The sequence below is a fragment of the Fistularia commersonii genome, chromosome 3, assembly GCF_037954325.1.
Source record: "Fistularia commersonii isolate RoL2024-O1a breed Wild chromosome 3, RoL_Fcom_v1.0, whole genome shotgun sequence".
NCBI classification, from domain to species: domain Eukaryota; kingdom Metazoa; phylum Chordata; class Actinopteri; order Syngnathiformes; family Fistulariidae; genus Fistularia; species Fistularia commersonii.
In genome coordinates, this window is record NC_141286.1 from 26,786,132 (window position 1) to 26,812,211 (window position 26,080).

The 26,080-nt window shown below is 56.9% G+C and overlaps 1 protein-coding gene across 3 annotated transcripts in view; it reads left to right on the top strand.

Annotated features, from left to right (window-relative positions):
• The window catches only part of ankrd11 (ankyrin repeat domain 11), an 84,597-nt gene that overhangs the window by 26,953 nt on the left and 31,564 nt on the right, over window positions 1-26,080 (top strand). The window lies entirely within an intron of this gene.

The window sequence follows — 26,080 nt, forward strand, 5'->3', positions numbered from 1 at the left end:
GCCGTGCGATCGGCAACATATTTGTAATTTGTCACACCCATAGTGGTGATTCCTGACCTCCGGGGCCTCGTCTTGGTTGCGCCAAGCATGATACTGGTGTTTTGTTAGCGGACAGAGAAGCCGTCTATGGGTATGTGTGGACATGATCTGAGCTCCAGCCCTGCAGTTGTGCAGTGTGCAGTTGTGTAGTTGTGCAGTGTGTAGTGTGCAGTGTGCAGTTGTGCATTTGTGCACCCTGCAGTGCTGTCAGAGTGTGCAGGGCTTTCTTGTACCAACAGGCCGACTGAAAGCACATCAGCATTGAACTCTATCCACTGGAATGCATGTATTAAGAACAGGGCTTAGTGCATGCCGAACCTTCCTGTCCCTTTGTCTGTGTGTGTGTGTCTGTGTGTGTGTGTCTGTGCGCCTATGTGTGCACGTGTGTGCCTGTGCTTGCATTTGTGTGTGTGTGTGTGTGTGTGTGTGTGTGTGTGTGTGTGTGCCTGTGCGTGCGTGTGTGTTGGAGCCTGTGAAAAGTAGGTCATAGCTTCTGTAGTGAAGAACTAGCATGTGTCCAACAAAAGCTGGCTCTTCCCCTCTATCTGTTCTTCTCACACATGAACTGCACACACAACCCAAGTGTTTCCCCGTGGAAGGAGGTGAAGCACGCACATACCGGTCGTCTTCTTCTTCTTCTGTGCCCCCCCGAGCCCACCCGTGTCCGCAGGACCGCCGGGGCCTGATTAATGTACACCAGAATGATTAACATTTATGGTATTTTTACGGAGGGAGGGGGTTTCTATTTAAATACATGTGAACTAATAACTCTGTGACCCAGAAGTGGAGGACGGTTTGGCCACGAAAGGGAGAATAGCTTGTCCTCTCTCCCAGGAGTGAGTGCAGCAGCACCCTGAGGGAGCTCTGCTCGGTCCAGGGCGGTGTTGGATTTATTGACAGAAATACAGCCGGAGCCTCGCTGCACTCCCACGTCTTCATGGTGGGGGGGAAGGACTCCGACGTCCAAGCGTCCCTGCATTACTGACCGCCGGAGAGCCGCCTCGCACCTTCTCACGCCGGGACTCCTGGTCAGATGTCCGTTCGCCAGCCTGCGACCGGCGTCGGTGCTGGTGGCGACCGGCAGTCACCGCCGCCACGGTCACGACCAGCCCTCGAACCCGCGCCGCTGGACCGACTGACCGGCAACTTGTCTTTAACCTTTGCAGCGGCAAGATGTGGCATGACCTACGCAACTACGTGGAGGGGAGACTAGAGATCTTAATCATCAGCGCTCAGGATTCTCGTGGACTTTTAGTTTGACTCGCAGTGTTGTTTATCCCACTGGTATCCAGGAATGGTTTACCAGAGGTACGAACCCTTTCATTGCCTTAAATCTCTAAATATATTGAGGTGAGGAGAAGGGGGAGCATCCTCCAACCGTCTGAGGTGAAGCCAGAGCACCGCCCCTCTTCTTATTATCACCGCCAGCAGATAGTAGCGGGCCCGGTCACACGGCGCTGAGGAGCACAACATCATCGGGACCAAAAATCTCCATCTTTATCTGTGACGAGGCTCATTACGGTTCCGGTTTGTTGAGATGCAGCTAATCTAGCATACGGCGAGGAAATGACCGGTTGCCGGGTGGCTTCCGGGGCAGATCCGGAGGGGAAAAGGAGCATACGCTTGAAGTTGGGCCGAGCTGTCGGACCACCGTGACCTGTCTGGTCGGAGCGCGGAAATGTGCGCAGATGCGTCGGAGCGAACCGGCGGCGTCCCGGCGATCCTCGGCCGGGAGGCCTTCGCTTCTGACACCAACGGCTGCACGGCCGACTCTTCCTCTGCACAAATCCATCTCCCTGTCTGTGACTCACTCGCACTCGCACTCGCACTCCTCCCACCAGCCTCTCCAGTGTCTCTGCGCCCCGAGCAGCAGCTCGAGCTGCTCTGTTTACCTCCCTGAGCCGCCTATATCTGCTTACTGTCAGTGGAAACCAAGGAAACTGATCACAAAGCTTATTATAGTGCCAGGAGTGGAATACACACTGTGCCCATGGGCGTGCCCGCGCGCACACACACACACACACACACACTCTTCCCTCTCCTCATGTGATGCCAGTCACATGGTTTCCAGTCAAGCCGCTCAGTAAATCAGAATCAGTCTTTTATTTTTAACAGCTTTAAATCCTCCACCAGAAGTGATTGAGGTGACTGGTGATTACTCGCCCTCTCTCTCTCTGTATCCCTTTATCTCCATCACGGGCCGAGGACTCGTCCATGCAGCTTCACCCCCCCGTCCAGCGCCGCTCTCTGGCCATCTGCAGTGTTATTTGAGTCAAGCTTCGCCCCCAAACTGTAAAATCAGCCATTATTTTTGGATGAGTTTTTTTTATACGTATTTTTTGATGGTTCTAAATTCCTCCCTGAGTGTGACAGCGACACCGTGCCCCCCCCACACGCACACACACACACACACCGCTTCGTATTAAAATAATAAAAGCGGTCAGAAAGGACCTTTGGTGAAACCTTGTTAGCATGTTTGCTCCCTCTGGAGTTCAGTCATCTTCTCGGCGCCCCGTCTGAGTACCGCCAAGACGTGCCCCCCCCCATCCCCCACCACCACCACATCCTCCCGGCGCTGCCACGTACGTGCGAAGTGCCGGATCCCACCGGTGACTGGCCAGAGAAGGAAGGTGAGAGCCTCCGCCAGACTCCCCCACCCAAACCCGGAGGTGAGATGAGACCACTATTAGCTCAAAGCCGCATCTGGTTTGAACCTCCTCAAAAGCCAGAGAGGCTCTCCTTGTCCACCCTGACCTGTCCCTGGTCTGCCTACGCTAGGACTCTCTGGTCCTGCTGGCTTCACGTGGACTGTGAACTCATACTTGATGAGAATGATTGAATGACTGGATCAGTGAATGTAGGAGCTGAAACAGGAGATTATTTCCCTTTTGGAGCTACTTGAGAACACTTTTCCTGAGCTGTATGACACGGATTGGTTTTGTGATTTAGCCTTTACTGTGGACATCCTGCCACACATGAATGAGCTGGACGTGAAGCTACAAGGGAACTTCACGTGGACTGTGCTGCTGGCTTCTGCTTGGGGGGTGTGTGTGTGTGTGTGTGTGTGTGTGACGTAAGCAGTCCCGTGTGGGAAAGAGCGCCGTGAAACGGGATGTCGCGGCGGCTGCCGTGGAGATGCGAAGCCCTCCGCTCTGCCATTGATGTGGCCGCCGCTCTCCTGGTTTGCCTGGCGGCTCATCGCAGAGCCGACGGATCCACGAGAGGCCTCGCGCTGCCGGCGCCCGTCACGCCTTTCCAGCAGACTGAGAACAGGCAGCGGTCTGAAAATAGAAAAACAATATGTGGAGGGACTCTGATCCGCTGATGAGGAAAGCTGAAGAGAAACATTTCCCCACTCATTTGTTGTGTGTTAAAGGCGTGGCCTCACCTGCAGTCGGCAAGCCCGGGCGGAGGCGTCGGACAGCCGCGCCTCGGTGCTGCCGCAGACCCGACCATTGGTGACAGTGACTTCTGTGCAATGTTAGCCAACTGGCGTGCGCCTGGATGAGGCGGAGTATCCTCCGCCTCGGTGATGTCACCCGGTGCGGTAGCGTTCAGAGCGTTCTTCCTCTCGAAAACCCCGTTGCGCTGGTAAGGGGCAGCTTTGTGTCCTTCAGCACGTGCAGCAAGTGGCCCGAGTTCCGCCGGTGCAGCTGCAGGTTTCTAGAAAGGTGTAGAATTGTCAGCGATCCCCTGGCGTAGAAGCAGGAGGACCTTTGGAGGCTCCGGGTCGGTCGGCGTCCCACTTCTTTCTCCTTGTGGCTGCGACCGCAGACAGTTTGACAGGAATCACTGAGAGCTTCCCTGAACTTTGAATCCTCTGCAGTGGCTGAGCGGCCGCCTCAGGGACTCCATCTACGCCGCCGTTCTCATGTGCTAATTTGCAAAGAGCGCCCGCTTCATGACGCCGTCCCGGCGCGCCTGCGCATGTGTTGTTGCTCGGCGTGTGTGACTCGTGTCGGCCCGCCGCGTCTCCGCGGTCGTCGGCCGTCCTTCCGGCCTCGACCGTCTCTGCGGCCCGAATGAAAGGGTCTCGTTCGCGGATGTCGAGCGAGGCCACCGAACAAACACCGTCAGCGTTTTCCGGCGTCGCGCCTCGGAGGAGGGTGTCGTAGACGTCGTGCGATTCCAATCCGAAACGCCGGCGCCGTCAGACGGGCTGCCCACGTGCGGATGCGACGGATTCGACGCGAGCCCGAAATTGTTGTCGTCACACCTTCTCTCGTGGTTTCCTCTTTGCGCCCGTCCCTCTGTCTCCTCCTTCCTCCAAAGCAGGGCTTGTTCCTCAGAGGGGATTAGTGTGTGCGGCGGCTCCGAACGGGGAAGTGGGCCCTGCCAGTCACATTACATAACTCGCCCCCGCGAGTGCAGCTCAGCCTGGCCTGGCTGGAGAGACAACTATAGAGGCTTTGTTTTCCCAACCTTTCCTTCTTCCTCCCCTCTCCTGCTTGTCCTCCTCCCCCCTCAGGAGGCTGCACACTGATAGCGTATAGAAGAAGTCTGTTTGCAGGGAACAGGCGAGGCTCTGTGGCTCCGAGTCGGGAGAAATATGCTAATAGCGACTTGAATGACAGGGAGCTTACATGGTGGGCAGAGGAATTCGAGGTCTGCCGTAGGTCACGCCGTTCCAGGGAGATGGGAAACGAGGCGGCGCGGTTACCGTGCCACCCTGCCAATCCGGGGATTCCGCATTAGCATTAGCACGGCCTGCGGCGACTCGGGAGGGCGGCCTCGGCTTCGGGGGTGAAAGAACTGAGTGTTGAGCTTCTCCTCCGCTGCCGGTTGTGAAACGGCTCACAAGCGCTTCCTCAATTTGTTTTTCAGCGTCACCGCGGTGCGTAGCTCGACCGCACACCCTCATGGAAGCCCGCCTCCGCCGGGACACCGGGGAGCTCGCCGTGGCGTGGGGTCGTACGGTCGGTCGTCTCTGAGCCAAAGGAACGGGAAGGGGGAAGGAGAGCGAAGACAACGGCGTCCCAGAAAGGAGTCCCCACCTGGTGCGGGGCCATCAGAAGTACCGGGTGTCCGACTACCTGCCGAATACGGTGATTTAGTGACAGGCGGCCGTCGGTTCGACTCCCGCTCCTTTTAAAACTCCCGGAGAGGGCGCCGGGATCCTGCGGGATCGGCGCCGCCTCGCCCCCGGCTTGGCCCGCCGCCGAAAGTGGCCTCCGCGGCTCCCGGGTCGGTGTGTGTGACGTCGGGCTTCTCGCTCCGCCTCCTCGCCAGATGTCCGGTGAACAGTGTCGACGCCGTCCGGCGTGACGGGTGCTTTTCCTGCTGTCTGATCGAACCTCGGGGTCACGCGTGAAGCCACCTCCTGCTTGGGATCTCCTCCAGCAGGAAGTGTCCTACAAGGACACAAGATCTTTAACTTACTTCTTGATGACTTCAGCTGTTCCCTCATCACCACCAGTGAAGTGCCGCGGACGAGGAGGCTGATTCTGTTTCTGAATCAAAGGCCGTCAACAGTTTCCCTCCTGACTGATTGAACTGCAGCCTTCTAACGTATCGATATGAGAACATTGATCGTGTCTCTTCTCCGTCGTCGAGACCCTTTGCACCTTATTTATATCCAGATAATAAGTAAATAGAATTTCTTCACGATTGGCAAAATGCCGTTGTATGTGTCCATCAGCCCTAGTCGGGATTTACATGCCTTTTAGTTCCTCTGCACGTGTGTGTGTGTGTGTGTGTGTGTGTGTGTGTGTGTGTGTGTGTGTGTGTGTGTGTGTGTGTGTGTGTGTGTGTGTGTGTGTGTGTGTGTGTGTGTGTGTGTGTGTGTGTGTGTGCGTGTGTGTGCGTGCGTGTGCGTGTGTGTGTGTGTGTTTGCTTTGTTTACACGAAGACAATCCACACCTAAACAAACTTGCGACAACTCCTGCCTCGTGTTAGATCCTATCACCAGCACTCGGCCCAACCGTCCTGTCAGGTCACCTTTTCATGGAAGCTCAGTGTTTGCTGGTCTTTGGGTTCAAGATGAGAGCAGTGTATGTGCACGTGTGTGTGTGCGCTGTGTTGTGTGCTGAGGCTGACCTGATTTCCATGTCTCAGGAGTGATTTCATCAGTAGTTACTCAAATCTGTCCATCACCAGTACCTCGGCGTCCTCCTCAGGCCTTCAGCTCTGTGAGAACATTGCAGTCGCTTGGCTTTCACCCCCCCCCCCCCCCCCACGTTAGAAGCAAGGTCTGATCTCCGTTTGGCTGATGGAGCTGTCCTCCATGCAGGTGCGGCTCTCCAGCTCCGCCTCAGTGGACCCTGAAAGCTCTGGAGTCCATTTCCGCGTTCTATGCCAGCCTCCGTGATCCTGCTCATCAGAAGCAGCTTCTCTCCTTATTTATTTGTGTGATTAATGGGTACCTTGCCGTGGTCCCTTGAAGGTCTTTTGCCGGCTCCGGTCGGCCCGGCCCGGCTCGTCCACCTCTGTCGGGGCGCACTGGGATGCAGGCTGTGATTGGTCGTCACCACGGGCAACCAGAGACGCTTTCTTCTCCAGCGTCATTCGTTGATTAAGCATGTCAGGTCCTGTGTGTTTTGACAGTTAGTTGTTGCCGTGTGTGTGTGTGTGTGTGTGTGTGTGTGTGTGTGTGTGTGTGTGTGTGTGTGTGTGTGGACTAAGCTGTTGCTAAGACAGCCGATGTGCTTTTGGACGGGAGCGATGCGTTTCTCGCCGGTGCTCAATGGCGGCCTGGTCCGTGCGCTGGGAGCGAGGATGGCGTGCTGTCAGAGCCGCAGCCATAAGCCAATCCTCCTTGGCAGAGTGGCCACTACACCGAAGGCCGGGTTTAGATCTGCCGGCTAATTTTAGAGCTGCTCGGCCCTGGTCCGAGGTAGGGGCGGATAAGATAACATTGAAATAGCCCTTTGGTTTGATTTGTCCCTCCAGCGGGCCTGCGGCCCGTCCGGACGGTCGAGGCAAGTCTTTTAATGTTCGAAGTCGTCCGAACGTCGGCCGATGAGACGAGGCTCAGCGGGTCGCTGACAGTTCCCCGGCCTTCGGTGGTGATGCAAGCTTTCAAAGAGCTTCGCCAACATGGCCGCCGTCCGTAAACACCGGGGAGCGTCACGTGAAGCGCAGAGACGTCCGCCGCGCAGATGTCTGTTTAGCTCTGTCCTGAAGATAAGCTCCGCGGATCTCAGGATCTGGTTATTCTCCGACGGCCCGCTTCTTAAGAAGCCGTACGCGCGCACACATCCATTTGTCGGGATGGTTACGCTTAACCGGTGTCCCGTTTCTGTGGGAAACCGCCGTAATCTTTTGCTTTATCAGACGAGCGGTGCCAGTCAATAGGCCCCTTTTTTCCCGGGTGGCAACCCAAACCAGCGGGGGGGGCTGTTAAAGGTTGGATCGGCGCAAAGAGCAGATACAATCCCGCTTCTACGGTTTCTCGCCATAATGGCGGCGATAATGGGCTCTGTTCTGATTTGTTTATATCAGAACGGCATCTGGTTTCAGGAAACTCTACCCCGGACGGGGGAGGAATGTGTGTCTGTCGTCGATTTGCCGTATTCCGCCCGTTCTCTGGCCCTCCTAAACACACCTATGTAACCCACAAAGACACGAGGCGAGCGGCGGCCCGTCCACGTCCGTCCCCAGACTCCCGGGCCTCCGGCCGCCACGGAGCGGTGACCTTGGTTTCAAGTAGCCGTACTCCGTCAGAAACCCAACACCTCTCCCGGGATGAGCTGACCTTGTTGTCAGACACACTGTAAATCTGCACGGCCCTCTCTCTATCCGGCTGGAAATGAACTTCGGGTGGATTCTGAGAATCTGGCCCCTCGTCCGAGGGTCGGCTCCACCTGGAGTTATGTGCTTCCCGCGCTCGGAACGCCTCCTGGTCCTCCAGTATACGTGGATGTAAATGTCAGATCCACTCTGTCCTCAATCAGCGCTTGTGTTTCCACTTTTAGACCTGAATACTGACAGTGTTCTTCACAACACGCTGCAAACTGGAGTCTCCACATCCTGCTGTTTTGTCAGAGGCTGCGAATAACCAGCAGGATCCCACCATTCAGGAACGTCCTTTTTTTATTTCGCTACATCCATTCCTCCAAAACATGTCCTTAGACACTGGAGACGAGCATTGTTCTCACATCAGCGGAACGGAACCTCGTGTTTAATCGGAGCCCGTTCATTTTGGATTATTGAGTTTTACATTTTTAAATGTACAAATTCAAGGTGTGCTGAGCACCGTGACAACTCCGAGCATCTCCCGGCATCCCGCTCAGCTTTGCCCCCCGACCGAAGGAGGTGCCCGGTCTGGTCCCGGCGGTCCCGCTCAGGAACGGGTCACACGGACGGCGAGACTCCCGACAGGCCGCAGTCGGGTCGGTCGAGGAGTTTCGCCGATCTCGCGACGAGTTCGACGATCGGCATTGTGTCTTCATTTTCCCCCGGGGCGACTGTCAATACAGCTCGGGGAGCAGATCTCCAACACTCTGTCACACACACGCTGCAGAATCTGCAGCCTCAATGTGTGTGTGTGTGTGTTTTCTTACCCACCCGTCCCATATCCTGTGCGCTGCGGTGCAAAGGTGGAGGTCTTTGTGGTTGGAACACAAAGGCCTGGTGAATTTGAGGCCGGAGCAGGTCGGGGCATCTCCCTGAGCGAGCGTCTCTTTATCCCGCTCTCCTCCAGGTGACAGTGCTCTCTTTATGACGCTGAACGCTACACTGGCGCTGCCCTCGCCTCCCTTTATCTACCAGCATTTGATCCCCTTCAGGTGGCTAACTGTGCACAAAACACAGCGTCCACGCTTTTAGAGTCACTTATCTAAAGCCTGTAACTGAAATAGGTTTCACAGGTAGATTTTTTTTTGTTCTGTCTGTAAAGCTTATTTCTAGTAACCTAACCTTTATGCTTTTTAGTGTCTCACGCGGTAAAAATAGCAGACACCGCTGATGCGGTATTGTGGTAGATGTCAACTAAATGCAGCTTTTCTTAGAGCGGGCAGGAGCGATAGCTGTGACGGGAGTTCACTTTGTCCTCTCGGCGGGTTCCAGGGGCCTCGCTCCGTGTCATTAGGAGGATTTGCAAAGTTCGCCTTCAGGTATCGGCATTTGGTAGCGCTGGATCGGGGCCTTGGCCTGCTTTGGCCTCTCGCTTTCCCCGAAAGTGTGTCCAAAGAGCAGCGAGCCTTCTCCCTTTTTTTCGCTGCGCATGTTTCCTCGCTAATAACCTGTAACTTATAGCTCTTATCTTAAATTTCCCGCTATAAGGCGCTTTCATCCCGGGCCAAATTCCTGTGTGCCTTGTACATTTGGCGACTAAAGGTTGCGATAGCAGCGACAGTCGGCGCGTCGGCGCTAGCGGTGCGAAGCCCAGCGTTCTCCCAGCAGACCACAAACCCGAGGTGGTCTGTGCTGTGCTCACACATGGTCACTTCCCTCGGTGTGTAACCTCTGTCCTGCTTTGGTCCTCCGCCGTCCCTTCACCATTTCCTATCCTCTGCATTCTGCTCTCGCAGCCAAAGCACCACTTTGCATGTTTGTACTACTAACCTCTCTGCTTTAATGGAACACGGAGTCACCACACCCTGCGAGATCCACTGGCCAGCTGCCTTTTTTTAGTCCCAGAACCGTCCGCTTTCCTTCTTTGGCTGTCTTTTATGATTAAAATACATCACGGGCACGCCGCGCATGGCGCATCACGTGGGCATCGCGGTTGGTTTTCCTTTGATTCGTAGTTGAGGATGAAATAATGCCAAAAACTGCCGCCCGGTCCTCAAGCAGCGAACGGTCTGAGATTCTCTCGTTTTGTCACCCTGAAATCCGCCGTAATTCCAGTTGAAGCGCCGGGGCTGAGTAAACACACTCGGCGAGGCCGTCCCGGGCCAGACCGGACCTCTACGGATCCAGGCGTACAGGACCGGGGCGGGCAAACTACGGCCCGTGGGCCACGTCCGGCACGATGGTCTTTTTGATCCGGACCGCCAAAGATTGGTACAGAATTCATAAATGATGAGAATGATTGAATGATTGGAAACAGGAGATTATTTCATTGTTGGAGCTACTTGAGAACACTTTTCCTGAGCTGTATGACACAGATTGGTTTGGTGATTTAGCCTTTACCGACACACATGGATGAGCCGGACGTGAAGCTACAAGGGAAAAAAGGGGTTTGTGCATGAAATGCAAACAACGTCAGAGCCCTCGAAACGTTCAAAGACGACGTTCAGACAAATGTCAGACTGTTAACGAATGCGTACGCGTAGTAAAAATGTCGTATCTTGCGCCGACCCGGCCCGTCTGTCAAAAGTCAAAAGTCAATGTGGCCCCTGAGCCAAAAAGCTTGCCCGTCCCTGGTACAGGATTTCGTTGTATTTGAAGACGTTTCTCACGTGCGCGGTGCCGATTGTGATCCGATGAGGAAAAAGAAGGCATTACTAGCTTTGTTGGAAACCTGTCGGTATAGGACAGTTGTGACTGCGGCGGGGTGTGTGTGGGAGTCTGTCGGCTACCGCGGCCTTCAGAGAGCATCATTTCTCGGTACCGTGTTGGCACTATCACTTTATTCCGCACCCATAAAGCTTTTCAGAAGTGAAGCTCTTGTTGACAAAGAGCCCAAACACCACCAGACCTTGAACCGTTCAGTACGATGGCCTTTTTCTTTTTTTAAAAGTGCTTTATTTCATATTCCTGTCGCCAAGGCCCGCCAGTTGTCGGATAATGTTTTTTTACAGCTGATGTTCTCCCAAATTTAAGGCACCGGCCTTTTGTTGTTTGTTTCCCGGGTTGGGATTTCTGCCGCTCGGCCGACTAATGAGATAAAGTTGCACAGAAACCCAATTTAGAAAAGATGATTGGGTTTTTTTAGCGTGCTGTGAATGTGGCCAGATACGAGGCGAGCGTCACGTTTGCGGCCCCGCGCACACAGCGTTGTGTATTTAGGTGGGTTGAAACGGAGTCGCACAATAAAAGACAGAAGTGTGAGTCTAAAGACAGCCAGTGGAGAAGACCGGGCTGGAGGATGGGACTCCTTCTGCTCTGGACTTGGCTGTGCTTCACACAGTAATGGCGGGGGGGTTAAATGGCGACATGTGTAAGCTCTTTGCCTCACGCGTAGGTAGCGGCAGCACTTCTAACATGGAGGTCCTTCTGTAAAGTCGGAGCGGCTGCTGGGGGGAGTCGGCGACGGCCCCTCCGCGCACGCTCGGGCGAGCCGACCCCGGACCAAACATCTCAAAGAATTTCTCGGCGGATCATGAGGACGGCGTCGGAGCCATACCGCCGCCACGCTCTGACTGAAAACCGCGTGAATGGGAGCGCTGCCTCCGAGCGGCGGCTCCAACCAGAGCGCCTTCGGTGAACGCTACCTCGCCAGGCAGCGCAGCGCAGCTTACTCAAGGAGAAAACACCGCTCCCCATTTGTTTACAAGTAGTGCGGTGTAACCGGGAGTAAAGCGACCCTCCGCAGCAGCGCTGTTTGGTGCTGTGTAAACAAAGCGTCCCAACGCTGGCCTCATTGTTTGGCCGCCGGCACAGGATTCCTGCATAAAAGGGGTGCGGGCATTGCAGGATTTGGTGCCGGGGCGCCGCCAATGCAGATCGGCCGCCGCTGCCGAGGAACGTCAGCGGGAGACGCCCGGCTCTGCGCTCCGCCGAGCCGGAGACCGGAAGTTGAACGGGCCGCGCGGAGATCGATACCGCCGCGTTTGATGAGGAAGGCGGGCTCGCCGTGCGGAGTGTGAGCAGTGTGGAGCGCATGCACGCCGGCCTTCAGAGCGCCGGGCGCCACGCGGCCCGTCCTCCATGTTCCTCCCGTTCCCAGAGCCGCCCGATTGTTGTCTTTGTCAATCGAGCCGCTTCCTGCCTGTTTCCTAGACACCCTCCGGTGAGCGCCGCTAGCGCCGACACCAGCGCCGGCTGAATGTGTGATGGGGGTGGGTGGCGGGACAGACATCTGTGACCCCCGTCCCCCATCCCCCTTCCCTCTCTGGGCTCTATTGCCTTTGCCTTATTGTTCTCCGAAACGTAGATAGCCTTAACAGAAGGAGGGCAGGGTCGCCGCCATCAAGTAGTAAAGGGGCAAAGGAACGGAGGACTGAGGAATAGCTTTTGTAGGCCTTTGGTGCGGGGGTGTTTTATGGTGTCGTGGGGGAAGGGAAACCTGACGCCGTCTCATGTAGGGGACGATGTGATAGGTTGTATTTGTGCTTAAATTCTTTCCATCTCTGCCGTCGCCGTGTTTAGGGCCTCCTATAACTCCTGGCAGTGATTCACCGGCGTCAGAAGTTTCTTCTATCAGACGGGAAGCGGTTCTCTCTCTTCAAGTCTGTCTTCATTTCAAGACGGTTGACAGAAAGCCGGGCCGGAGTTTAAACCTCCGTCGCTCTTCAAGTGATAAATTGCCAAATTCCGTGTTCGGGCCAAATGTCCAGAGGGTCGGTGCAGCAGAGGCGCCGATTACCGAGTCATAACGGACGAGACGGCCGGCTGCCGGGAGGCCGCTTAGACCCGCTCGGACCGGAATCGGAAGCGGTTGTGGGTCGCTTGTGGAGGTCCTACCTCCGAACCTCCAACCCCAGCGAGGCCTGTGGGCCAACATCAGCGTGAAGAATTAGACAAGAGCATGTCTCGGTGGATGATCTCCCGAGACATGTTGGGCCCTGGCCCAACGGTAGGGCCAGGACTCCCTTGAAAAAGAGGTTTTTAATCTCAATGGGACTTTCCTGGTTAAATAAAGGAGAAATAAATAAAGGAGCAATAGGGGGCGCTCTGGAGCAGCATTTTAGGCTCGCAGTTTCGTTCTCCTGCTCGGCCTGGCCGTCAGTGGTCTGCGTTTCCGGCTGCGCGGCAGCCTTATTCTTGATGTCCTCCGACCGACCGACCGTGATGGATGCCGTTGTGACTTTGTTTCCTGTCTTGTGCCCCGCGGATGGTCATCTATCGCTTGGTCGTATTGGGGTATTTTTTACGTTCACATTTGTTTGGCCGCCATTCCTTCGGTGGGTAAATGCAGATCATTCGGTGTAGTTCCTGTGGAGCCTGCCTTTTCTAGAGCCTCCCACGCTTCATTATTCAACATTTGCTCCAGTTGTGGGGAGTTATATTTAGAAGTGTTGTTGGGGAAACCAACATGCAACGTGTTCTATAAGTAGTTGCCAGCTCAGTCCTCTCATTTGAACCATTGAACCTGGAGACGTCTGTAAAATGACAGACTGAATCCATTTCCCCGACCGCGTCTTCTCCCGGCGCTCCGGGTGATTCTTGCGCTCGGACCCTCACCGGTCATTTTCCGGGCCGGTCGAGGCCTTCGAGTCGGCCCGAGAACACGGATACCCGATAAGAGCGGCGGACCGGCTCCGGGAGGAGGGCGGCGGCGAAGCCTTCTTCTCGGCTCCACCCGAACGTACGACCTTTGAATGGCGACACCCGGTGCAGGACAGGCTCACTCGGCCCCTGCAGAAGATACATGTCAGTGTTCCTCCGAGATGCATGGACGAGCCATCTTTAGGTTTTAAAGGCTACTTTTCCAGCTGCTGTGAGCTAGCATCGCCAGGTCATAGTGTGTGTGTGATGCATGCCGCACCAGGCAGTGTTTGGTTTGCCGCGAGGTAGCGCCGCGCCATCATATGACGTTGCTTCGGTTGAACTGTCCATCCGGCAGGCGGGGGCTGATTTTAAAAGGCTAAGTGTGGACATGTCTTCGGCCGCTGCTCCTGATAATCAGTCTTTTGTAGTCTGAGGGTCCATTAGATTCTATCAGTCCGATTTAGAGCTGCCTCTATTATCCCCTGGCCTCACTTGGAAGTGGAATGGAGGGTTTGTATCCAATTAGATTTCTGCTTTTTTTTTTTTTTTTTTGCGTCTTCGGTACCATGTCAATGAAAGCCGCACCGGAGACCCAATCCTGACGTGACAGGAAGGTTTTATCACGGCGGCTTTGTTGTCAATTTCCAGTCAAACGTCGTAGCCAGAATGGAGAAGCGGCTAGAATGGAGAAGTTGTCATGGAGGACATTCCTGCAGTCCCGGCGTGGCCGGCGCAGATCCCTGCTTGAAAGGAAGATGACTCACGCCTCCCCACCTTCACACTCATGGCGGACGGCAGGGTTTTGTTTCGTGTGACGGCGACGGGGCTTTAGAGGTGTTTCACGGCCGCCTCTCCGGCGTCCGGCTCCTGGCTTCGCCGCCAAGAGCCCCCCGCGCTCAGGTCACCGTGCAACGTCTTAGTTTGTAGGCGGCGCCGTGCAGGCGCTCCCTGAAACCCCCCGCGACCGACTGGACACGGACGGAGAGCGGCGGCCGACCGTCCGTCGGCTCACCCTCAAAGTCCACCCTTGGAATATTTGCTGTTTCAGCTCGTCCCGGTGGGAGGACGCAGGTCTGAAGAAGGATCGGTTTGGGTTTGTGCGGTTTGTGCTGAACGAACGGCTTTTCTGAGCGCGTTGGAACACAAGCGTGGGGTTTTGTTACTTTTCGTCACGCGGTCGCGGGTCCTCTTCGACCGTCTCTTTGTCGGTGTCCTGCTGAGAACACCTGATACGAGCTCTCCAATCTCCCCTCAGTATTGGTGATGGCGTTCTCACGGTCGGCTCGTCCACGGCGAGGACCTCCGCATTGTCTTTCCTGCGTCTGTGCGCCCGCTATCGCTACGCCGTCTGTCTTGTGTCCTTTCCGTTTCTGAGACGCCAGTTGGCCCTTTGATGTCACTTCTACATGCCAGTGTTCTGCCGCTTCGTCTGGTTTCCTCCCGAGATCTGCTGGGAATAGAAGATCTCCTCGGTGGAGCCGTTCCTCTTCACGTGTAAAAACATTAACAGCCCTTTGAAAAGAGCCTTTCCTTCTGTAATCCCTGATTATTTTCACCCCTCCGTTTTCAACCCGAGCCTCCACATCTGCGAAGCATTTCCATTTTGTCGTCGATTTTCCCGACGTGCCGAGATTTCTTCCAGGTAGCGCGGCGTAATGTGTCCGCTACGGTCGCTGAGGAAGTCAGTTGTGTTGGCGCCTCCCCTGCGCCGTGTCCTGCTGCCCCTCCAAGATGCTCTCAGGCTTCCAGGAAGGACCACTGGCTTCAGCCTGGTCCTCCATGATTCAGACCGTGGGTCCTTCCATTGGCAGCTCTGCAGCGCAGCCTGCAGATCTGCGCTTGTGTTTGGGCTTCCAATGGCTCCTAAGTTGCATTCGACGTCTCGGGAACTCACGCAAACACACGTAGACACACACACACACACACACACACACACACACACACACGCCGCCGCAGGTCGGACCGGCTAAAGCCGAGGCCTGGTCCAGTGGCGGTTTAAGGTCCTGGACCACAGCTCGGAACAGGGCTGAGCAGGAGAGCTGCATGAGCCGGTCCGGTCGGGCAGCCGCCGGTCCATCTTGGGCTTCGATACACGAGACACGGCCGGACATGAGCAACTTCTCAGCTGTGCGTCTTATCCGCCGTCTGCATTTCCTCCTGCGTCCGACCAAGAGCTGACGTTCAGCCTTTCCTCCGACGCCCCGCGGTCTGGAGAAGGAGGTTGGCGAGGTCATCAACGTGGCCCGCGGTCCGCGGTAACGGAGGCCGAAATCCTCACGGCTGCCGCCAAAGGTGGCCCGCAGTCGTCGTCTCTGGGAGGAGCGAAGCCGTCGGTCCGACCCGGCCCGGATGACGACGATGCGTCAGAGCAATAAAAGTGATGTCCGGCGGCAGCGAGGCCGCGCAGGGCGTCCACACATCTGCCTTCTGTGGCGGCCGGAAGAGACGCCGTGGGAATAATTGACGAGTTAACACCTGCTGATTTAGCTGAGCGGCTAATCAGATCAGGTGATAAGTGATGATGGCGGTCGAGACGGACCAGTTCCGTTCTGGCGGTTAAACCCATCTGGGTGTTTTGCTGAGCGCGGTGTGCGCTGAGAGCGAGCGGCGAGCCCACGCCGTAACCATAACGAGCGTTTGTTTCACGGCGGCGAGGAAAATATTTCAAAATACATGTTCTGCATTAAGTTCTTGTGACGGCTTTCAGATTGGTCCCCAACTGGCAGTCGGTCCCGATTTGGAAATCGCAGAGGTTCAACCCAAAAACCCTGTGGGAAAACGCCAAAATTTGAGAAATCACATGACGGCGTGTCAGATGTTAAGACGCCCGCGAAGCCCTCCGAGCCGCCGCTCCCGCTCACGACGCAAACCCAGCTCATCCGTCGCCGTTGTTTTCCGATTCCCGATCGTACGAAGGCGCCGCCGGCCGGCGAATCGGATTTAGCAAAGCGGCCCAACGCGGCGACGGTGAAGTTACCCGACGTCTCGGGCGGCGGAAGGTCGCGCCTCCGTCGGAGCCGAACGTCTTTGAGGCGTAAGTCGCTCGCCCGTGGGTCGCCGGCACTTCCCCTCCGTTTCTCCGGGCTTCGGCTCTGCAGAAACGTGAGCCTGAATAAATGGTCGCACGCTCGCAGATTATCTTCCCAGGATGTTATTTTATGCAGGGAGGATGTTTGAAATGCCAGTCACTGACGCACTGCACCCTCCCCCTCCCACACACTCCTTTCTAATGTGCCGTGGAGCGCCGTTGGAAGAGTGCGCCGTAGTATCGCACGGCTCTGCGGGCCTTGTTTTGAAGAGTGCGCGCGCGAGTGCGCATGCTCCGGCACGCAGTGTGACGGCGCGGTGCGTCGGGGCAACACGTGAGCGCTGCTCACAGGGCCACTTTATAGAGCCTGATTTACAGCCGGGCTTTTCACACCGTTCTGTTTGTTCCTCTAAACCCTCCCCTCTGTCTTTCTCAGTCATCTTCCTCTTTATCTCCATTCAGTCGTCTCATATGCAGCTATGCCCCCCCCCCCCGTACTCGGCCGCTATTGTTGTTGTTTTTTTTTGTTTTTTTAAAAGCGACCCCCCACCTCCAGCTTGGAGGGAGAGATGAGCCATCCGGGGCAGGGAGGGAGGAAGACGGAGCTCTTCGGAGGCATCGACGGAGTAGTGAGACCCAGCAGGGGAGCGAGAGGCTAAATATAGAGCTGCTCCGGAGCGGTGATGTCACGGGCCAGAGAGTGCGAGGCTGGGAAGCGGCGTTCACATTTACGGGTCGATATTCGGCCGCGGTCTGGCTCTTACCTTCTACTCTGACAAGCATGAACAAATAGCTGATACTTTAAAAGCGTCAATGCGGTCAATACCGCCGTCTGTGCGGACGGAAGGCAGAGGCGGCCGCGGGGCCCCCCGACGCCCCCCGACGCCCCCAGACATGTTTGGGTTTGTCAGTTGGACGGAAGATAAGTAATCAGATTTTCACGTCGATGCGACGGGAAGAAATCAAATCCATGTTAACGTCGCCGTCGACTCGACTCCCTCCGCCGCGCCGCGTGTGATTTGAAACGTCCCGTTTCAAGGAAGGCTCATCCTTTCCATTTCTGTACCAGCACGCCGCCGTCCAAGCCTCTCGGCGGCCGAAAACACAGCCCCGGCCGATGGCGTGAACGTGGTAAACCGTCCCGATGGCCGCACACACTCCGTTCTTAATGGGCGGCGAGGAGAGCGAGGAGAGCGAGGAGCGATGGCCCTGTCGGAGGACGCCTTCCTCCTGGACAAAAACACGCACCCAAACCCTTCCTTCCTCCGCTCCATCGGCGGAATAACAAGGTGCAGATGCGTGACTGTTGCCAGGGCCTTGTAAAATACATTAAGCAGCATGTGGCTGAAATTTACACAAGTGTGTGTCTGTGTGTGTCTGTGTGTGTCTGTGTGTGTGTGTGTGTGTGTGTGTGTTCGCCGGTTGTAGTACTCTCACTCGGGCAGGGTGCTGTTCTAAATTGGACGCAGCCTTGTTCTGGTGGTGCCGCGGCCAGGTCAGGACCAGAGCCGCTTCCACTGAAGTGCGGCAGCCGCAGCACGGCAGCTCGTGCCGTTCCTTATCGATCGGCGGGCTTGATGGATTCTCTAGCACAGAAGGTTGACCGGTCCGCTTGGCGCTGTCTTACATCATTTGCATGGACTCTTGTTCAGGATAAGAAGCCCGAGATCCCTCCGCTCAGTCCCTCCGGGGTGTTTGAATTACATTTTTTATAAAAAAGGAAGAAAATTCCCCCACGTTCGATGGTCACTGGCTCCGCCCACGAAGCTACTCGCCCGGTTTGGCCGAGGAAGCTAAAGGTGGCTTCCGTCACGCTCCCCGGCCCTGTCAATCATCCGGCGGCGGCAGACTCCTTCGCGGGGCCGCGAGTGTCCGGGTGGGGAAATGATGCCTCGTCTTGTTTTTCCGAAACGCAAAGCGAAACCTTCTCGAGATGCCGCGGAAGGTGTCAAGAGGTTCGGGAGCGGTGCGGCGCGGTATTCTCAGACAGAGTTTTCGGTTGCCCTCGGTCTGCGTGGTGGCAGCGTTAATGGATAAATAATTAGTAGAAATAGATGAGCTGGTGGCCTCCACAGACCGGTGGACTACCAGAGGACACCCACCCGGGAGGTAACGCCGCGGCCCGGCCTTCACAACCCCGCTTTCCCCGATCCTTGGTGCTCGGACGTCGCGGTGCACGAAGCCGCCCGGGCGGCGAGCCGTCCTCGTCCGTGACGACCCAAGACGAGCTTTCCTTCTCGGCGCCCGCCGTGCGTTTGGCCTCCGGTAACGTAAGCCCGGTGTTTCAGCGCACCTCCGTGCATCGGCATGCACGGATCCCTCGCGTGATCCGATGTGCTGGAGGTTGCTAGGCAACATGCTGTAGAAATCTCAGTCAAAGTCTTTGATTTTAGCTCAAAGACGGTGAGCGGAGCGAGCCGAGGAGGAGGAGGGAGCGGCAACGAGCCTCTTTGAGCGCTCGACTTAGATCGGCCGGAAACATCCGGCGGTGTGAAATCTGAAATCTCTGAACCCCGGTCATTTCCGGAGAAGGGAACATCCCATAGAACCGAATAGAAGCCGTACTGTCATCGTGCAACCAAATCTGAGTGCATCTCAAGACTCACCCGGAACCCCGGACGACCAAAGACCTCGGCTGTTGGCTTTCTCCGTTTTCTGACGTGTCAGAGGAAGTGATGGCTCACACCCGATAGCCACCTTCCTCTGGAAAAACATGAACTAGTGTCGTGAAGATCGGAGGGGACGCGCACCTGCCAGATGTTTCATCAATAACACCGGATCTCCTGGATCTCCTGTGTGAGCGGCGTGTCTCTGCAGCAGAACGTGTCTCGCTCCCGTTCTCCGGCTGAAGCTGCAGCCTGATGTTTGCAAAGGCAGGAAGAGAGGGTGAGGTTAGCAGGCAGAGACTCCAGAAGGCTGCAGTGAGTCTGCGGAGCAGCGTCCTGTCGGAGAAGCTCCTCCGGTCGTGCCGTCTGCTTTTCCACCCCGTGAACGGCGACGTCCGTAAGCTCACGTCGTCCGTTAAGCCATTAGCAGTTAGCTTAGCCCGCTCGTCCGTCAGCGACACGATCCCCGCCCTCCCATTGGCTGGCAGTGGTCAGACTCTGATCGCGGTTGTCGGGGTTTTTTCTACTCCGGCTTTTGTCGTTCCCTGGTTTGTTCCTCCCCGGTTTCTCCTTCTGCGGCGGAGCTCTGCAGTCCGAGCCCCGGGTCAGGAGGCCGGTGCGACCCCGGTACTTCGTACGTACGTAAACGCGGTGATGAGCAGGGAAGCTAAGGGTCGGCCGTACCTCCGCCGCTCCGACACCAGCAGAACCGTGGGTTCCGGTGACCCTGATGGACCTGGGCTTTGGAACGTGGATCGGGAGCGAGTTCATCTCATCCCGGGGACAGCGTTTGCCCGCTGCCACGTTCCTTTAGGGCGGCGCCCTCCTCCGACGGCGCCGAGCGAGCCCCGCGGCCAGACCTCGTCGGGGCGGTGACGGCGGTCTTTTTTTTTTATTTCCTATTTTTGTGCGAAGGTGCTTGGGGTCGTGCTCCTCTGCAGATAGAACGTGATGGCAGCAGTAATTTGACTTATCCTGCGCTAATCCCCGCTCAGAATAAATGCACTCATGCAGAACGGTAACAATCTCCTCTGCCATCTCATATCAAGTTGTTTCCAGTCAGCCGGACCGTCTCGCAGCGCCGGCGCTCTCCTTCCCCTCCTGGGCTGCGTGATGATGAACACGGGTATAATTTGTAGCCTGACACTCGATACTCCAAACCATTACACTCTAATCCTTTTCACAACATGAACGCTGCTCAGATCCACTCTGTCCTAGCGACTGTTACCACTGTAGGAACAACATCACACGGTGTGTGTGTGTGTGTGTGTGTGTGTGTGTGTGTGTGTGTTTGGGGGGGGAGGGGGTTCCTGGGTTTCATTTAATAGCAGAAAAAAAACCAAGAGAAAAATGAGAATCTGTTACAGGCCGGGGAGACGGCTGCTGGAGGGGGTGTGGAATCTGGACCGTTTCAAGTAAACACAAAGTTGTGGAGCGCCGAGCCGGGATGAAGGCGAGCGGCGGCGCAGAGGCAGCGTGTAGGCTGGTGGACGCGCTCGCACCCGGGCTGGAATGAAAAGCCTTTGTGTTCTTAATAAGAGCGCTGGCAGCGCTCCAGCAGATCTGGCTAGTGTAGGATTAGGCTCGGACAATCAGGACCGCGGGATCAAAACAAGGGGCAGGAACACCGGGGTCATTCTGCTTGCTAGGATACCATCTGCCCCGCTCGCTCGCTCGCTCGCCTGCCTGCCTGCCTGCCGCAGTCAGGGGGAGGGGAGGCGGGTGGGGGAGGGGCGGCGCAGAGCTCCACAGGCAACGAGCCGCCCGGGTCTGCACCGCCGGACCCGCCGCGGCACACGGAAACCCGGGCGCCGGGGCCGACCGGCCAGAACAACGCCGCCGTCCCCGACCTCCTTTGTGCCGAGATGCGTTGGTTCGGTTTTCACCTCCTGCCGTTGGTCTCCCGTAAGCAGACTCTTCTACGAGCGCTCGGAGAGCCGGGTCTTTGGAGCGGCGATGCGACCGTACGCGCCGTTTCCCGCCCCGACCCGCCGCGGCGTCTCAACGCGGTCTCATTCTGACCGTACGAGCCGTCAATCGCCCGCATGTGTTACCCTCCCTGTACGCCGCGCAGGGACCCAGGCTCCGCCCCCTCGCCTACCGTCGGCGTGATGGTCGTTAGAATACGACCCGCAGATGTGTAGGAGTCGGACCTGATGGGAGGAGAGTGTTTCCTCGGCGCGGCGGCGTCCACAGCGGGCTCATTTACTGAAAGTGCAGCTTTAGAATAGCAGCTGTTTATTGTGTTGTTGAGTTGTAATTAGTGTTTACTGGAGTCACTTCCTATTCCTGGAGTCGCCGTAAAAACCCCGTGCTTCCCGGTGAGCGGCCGCCGGCTCTCCTGCCCCACTCCCACGGAGATGCCACGGCAGATCCGCCACCACGGCGCTCCCTGTGGGGACGTTGTCAGGAAGTTGTGTCCCGATCTTTCGGAGAAGGAACCGATCGGTGGAGATCCTCTGCCTTCGTTCCAATTCGGTGACCGTTTTTACTACATACTTAAGGTTCTCAAGCCTTTCCCAGCCTTTGCCTCCTCTCTGTTCTCAAACAAATGTCCTGCCGCCCCATGTCGACACACACACACACACACACACACACACACACACACACACACACACACACACACACACAAAGAGTCCAGAGGAGGGGTGGCAGTCACATTGGTTCGTCCCCTCCCTTTGTGTTTGTATGGAATGGAAGTGTCTGCCAGCATTGGGCTGTGCTTGGCCTGCAGTGCTATGGGGGGAGGGGCGAGGTTGGTGTGTGTGTGTGTGTGTGTGTGTGTGTGTGTGTGTGTGTGTGTGTGTGTGTGTGTGAGATGGGGGGGGGGGGGGGGTCTCTGCATGGCTCCTAGCCTCCAAGTGAACTCCTGGTAGGTCTTGCAGTCGGCTCAGCCTGGTGTGCTTACATGGGATGACAGCAGGCGAGGTCTTGGGCTGTTTCGGTGCCTTGGAGTTCATTTGTATCTGACAAATGTACCTCCAGTGAAGGCCTGGATCCTTCAGGAGGCCGGCAGAGATGGGGGGTCGGTGGAGAGTCCGGAGGGGCGGGGGGACGGCGGGCGGCGGCTGAAGTGGAGAAGGTCGCGCTGATGTCATGTGAAATCCTAGCCCGGCTCTGAAAGGCCGGCCCGCACTCGGTGCACCTCGTTTGTGTGCATTAGCACCGAGGGCCGGCCTGCTGGCTCGCATCAATTATTCACCAGGCCTCTCCTGCTGCCGCCCCTCCCCCCCCGGCCCTCCTCTGGCCTGCCTCTCCTCCTCAGCCCCGTCTTCCTCCCCCCGTGTCACAAACGCCACACCCTCCGTCACCATCGCACACACACACACACATCGGCGCCATTGAGATGAGCTTCTACCAGAAGCTTTCCCCCGCCGGGCTCGCACCGGGCCTAGAACCAGGACCGGGACCGGGATCTGGCTCGGACTCCAGCTCAAATATTCAAATAATTCACTCGACTTTATCAAACATGTTTGCTACGTCGCCTGAGCTCTGAGTGAGAAAGACTTCACAATGGTGGGGTCCCGATCCAACGGGCGAGTGTGTGTGTGTGTGTGTGTGTGTGTGTGGATGGATGACGTCGTTGTTTTGGTTGCGGCCGTCCTCTGCTGGATGCCATTCTAGCAGCTCATTGGCAGAGCTCCCACAGCCACATTAACTGGTGATGCAGCACAAAAGGGCCAGTGCGGGGGGGGAGGGGGGGAGGGGTGTATTTCTGCCTCTTGTCATTTCAAAATTAGGTTTTTCTGTAATTTTGTTATTTTGATTTTATCTTCCCTCCGTATAATAGCGTCTTGCTTGACGTGCAGTTTTCTTTTCCAAGCTAGTTATTGTCGTGGCTCTGCGGGGCGTTGGATTTCCGGGGGGTCCTCGGTTCGGTTCCCGAGCTCAAGGTGTTGCCGAGGCGACCCCGAGCCTCCGACGGCGCCCCGACGCCGTGCGGCATCTGCACCCCATTGGTCCGTCAACACGTTCAACACCAACCAAAAAAAAGATGCACATCTCCACGATGCCGCCAACACGGGGGAGCAGAAGTGGGTTCCTCTCTCCTGACTGGAGTGTGTTTACTGGAAGGGCTGGACCAGCTGCTCGCTCTGCAGCTGGAGGTAGGACTTTCCAATGTCAGCGTGGACACGGTGGAATCCTCCCTGGACGGAGGAGGAGGAGGAGGGTCTGGAGCCGAGCGCGGATCCGGCCCTCGCTCCCGATGCTGGGAAGGCTTCGCTCGGCCTCCGCCTTTGTTTACATTCAACTCCAAAGTGCAGCGCTCGACCCCCCCCCCCCCCCTCCGCAGAAGAGGAGGAGGAGGAAGAGGAGGAGGAGGTCCAGAGGAAGAGCCCGGCCTTCGGAGAGGTTTTGGCCGGCGTGTCCTGAAGTGCGGGCGTGAAGGGAAGCGGCCGTAACAACATCCATTGTGTTATTTCACTCCCTCCATCCTGCCTTCTCATCTTCTCCTCCTTCTCCTCCCCATGTTGTCCCCCCTCCTTTCCTCTCCATGCCTCCCAGGGAGAAGGTGCAGGCAGAGCCAAGTAAACACTTTGATATGCGGAAGGCCCCCCCCGCAACCCCCCAGCCTATGTAGGTCATCATGACTCACTCCTTTATGCTTCAAAAGCTGGAGCCCTGCTCGCTCTCTATCTTGAGCCCTCTCACGTTCAGCGTTGTCTAAGAGGAGTGTGTTTGACAGTGTGTGTGTGTGTTTTTTGAGGGGGGGGGTTCTGATGGCTGCAGGGTTAAAATCCCTCTCCTGCTCACTTGTAATGAAAGGGTTTTTGAAACCTTTCGTACCCCCCCCCTCCCGTTTTGGCGGCCGTGCAGCTCACCTGTGTGGTCGAAAGCTTCCCCTGGTCTGCCTGGAAGCCTCTGACCCACATGCTGGATCCATCAGCGGCAGGTTTGCTGCTGCTCAGAGAGCACAATCTCCAGACCCGGTTCCAGATCCCAGCCGGGGATCCGGCTTCTCTTTCAGAGAATCTGTGTTTCCCTATAAATATGTCTCGGCTTTGAGTTCACGGGGTGTTTGGGTAACATGTTCTCCCCGAGTGCCATTTTGGATCAACGTCACTCGCACACACACACACACACACACACACACACGCTCACCTATCACATGACTGTGTGGTTCAGATAGAGGCCAGCGAGCGACGTGTGTGTGTGACGGTCCTTAATGTCTGCCGAGTCGCTGGGACCCGGTGGCGCTTGGACTCCGGGTTCCTGCCAGGGGTCTCCTGCTGCTAATGCTACTGCTGCTAATGCTAATGCTAATACTGCTGCTGCTAATGCTGCTTCTTCTGCTGCCGGATGCTCGTCAGTGCTGCAGTCACAGAGAGGCCCATCTCCACACAAGGCCCAGGATCTGCATATGAATGCCGCCTTCTGCTTCTCACCTCCTCTTCTGATGGACCCGCCCCCGGCTCCTGTTCAACACCGGGCCTTTTAGCGTCCGTCAGAGACGGCGCGTCTTTGGGTTTCGTGTGTATTTTATGTAAAGATGCGGAGGAGTGTGTTTGCCCGCCAGGGTGAAGGACGCCGTGAAGCTTCGGCTTCTTTGAGGTGTTTGGTGGTGAAACGCGGGCTGCGGAGGCCGGGGGAGGCCGGGGGAGGCCGGGGGAGGGGGTCCGCTCACAGCCCTGACCTACATCGAACCTTTAGCATGTCACATGTGTCCTTTTGTCCTCGTCTCTCGAGGGCCGCTTTCATTTTTACCAGAGCTTGGATTCGGACAAAAGAGAGCGCCGGGACTTTTTGATGAGTCACTCAACTGAACGAAAAGATGGAGGAGTGGAAAGAAATAATACAATGCCCCGTAGCCCCTCCCCCGCCGCCACCCCGTGCTCTCGAAATATCCACGATTACATCACTTAAGCGCGGGGCTGACAGTTGGGTGTGTGTATATGTGCACGGGCCGTATGGCGGCGACCGTTAAACGCAACATTATGCCGTCACGCCGGGAGACGAGCCGGGCCGCACAATGGCCCTGTAGGTCGGGGCGCCCGGGGGGGGCCGTCGGGCGGACGAGGACGGGGGTCGGGTGCGCCGCGGTAAAATGAAAGCTTTGTCGGGGGAACCTGAGAAGGACGGGTTTCGGGGGCTCCGCGTATCATCTGACCTCCTTCCCCGGCCTCAATGCCCCCCTTGTCTCTCCGGCCGCTCCTCCGTCGGATATCGGCCCGACCGCACCGCCGTCCCCGCCTCCTCTCCCGGCAGCGCCGGCCGGTGCGTGGAAGCCGCGGATGTGTCTAATTGCTGCGACAGGGAGACCAGAAAATTGTGTTTTCAGTCGTTCCCCTCCCCCAGAGGGTTTCATCATGACGTTTTTGTTGTGTGTAGTTCTCTCCTCCCGCTCAGCTCCAGGGCAGCTTTTAAGAGCGAACAAATTCACTGGGCCATCAACAGGAAATTCCAGCCTGGGAGTGCGGGGGAAGAGGAAGGCCGCGATAAAGACGAGGAAGATGAGAGCTGGTTTGACAGATTTAACACAGAGCTCCTTCGGTCCACGCGGCCCGCCGAAGCTCTGCGTCATAATGCCCGTGCACGTGTGAGGCGTGTACGTGGAGCGCGTCGCTGCCGTCCAAGCTGTCGATGCGCGTTGACGCGCCGCGGCCAGAGGCCCCGCGGCCTCCCGTGTGGTCGGTCACATGACCTGACCAGTGTCCTGACCTGGTTCCCGGCAGAGGAACCACCTCTTCGCGGAGGTTCTTTCACTCACGGTCATCGAGCCGAGAGCCGGTAATCGGTCTCGTTAGCAGCTAGGGGTTCGCCGCCTTGCTCCGCAGCGCTTTAGCGAGCGAGGAGGAACGTCCGGCCCTTCCGCCCCCCCAGGTCACTGCGATTGGATTTTTCTCTCGGACATTAAATGTGAGGTTTCCTGATCCCGATCTATAAAAAGCCCGGACGGGATCTGGGTCACCGCCGCAGCGGGACCACAAAGACGGGCTGCGTGCTAACAGCTAGCCGTGAGTCGACCGCGGCAAATGTCGACCCGTCACCGACTCCTGCTCGCGGGGGACGGGAAGCTGCGCGTGTCCACGTGGAAGAACTGGCCTCGTCGGGACGCCCTCCTGTCCGCCGCAGGTGTGTGACGCCAGCACCCCCCGACGCAGCCGGTGGACCGGGCCTCGGGTCCGTCTCTCTGGAGGGGGGGGGGGGT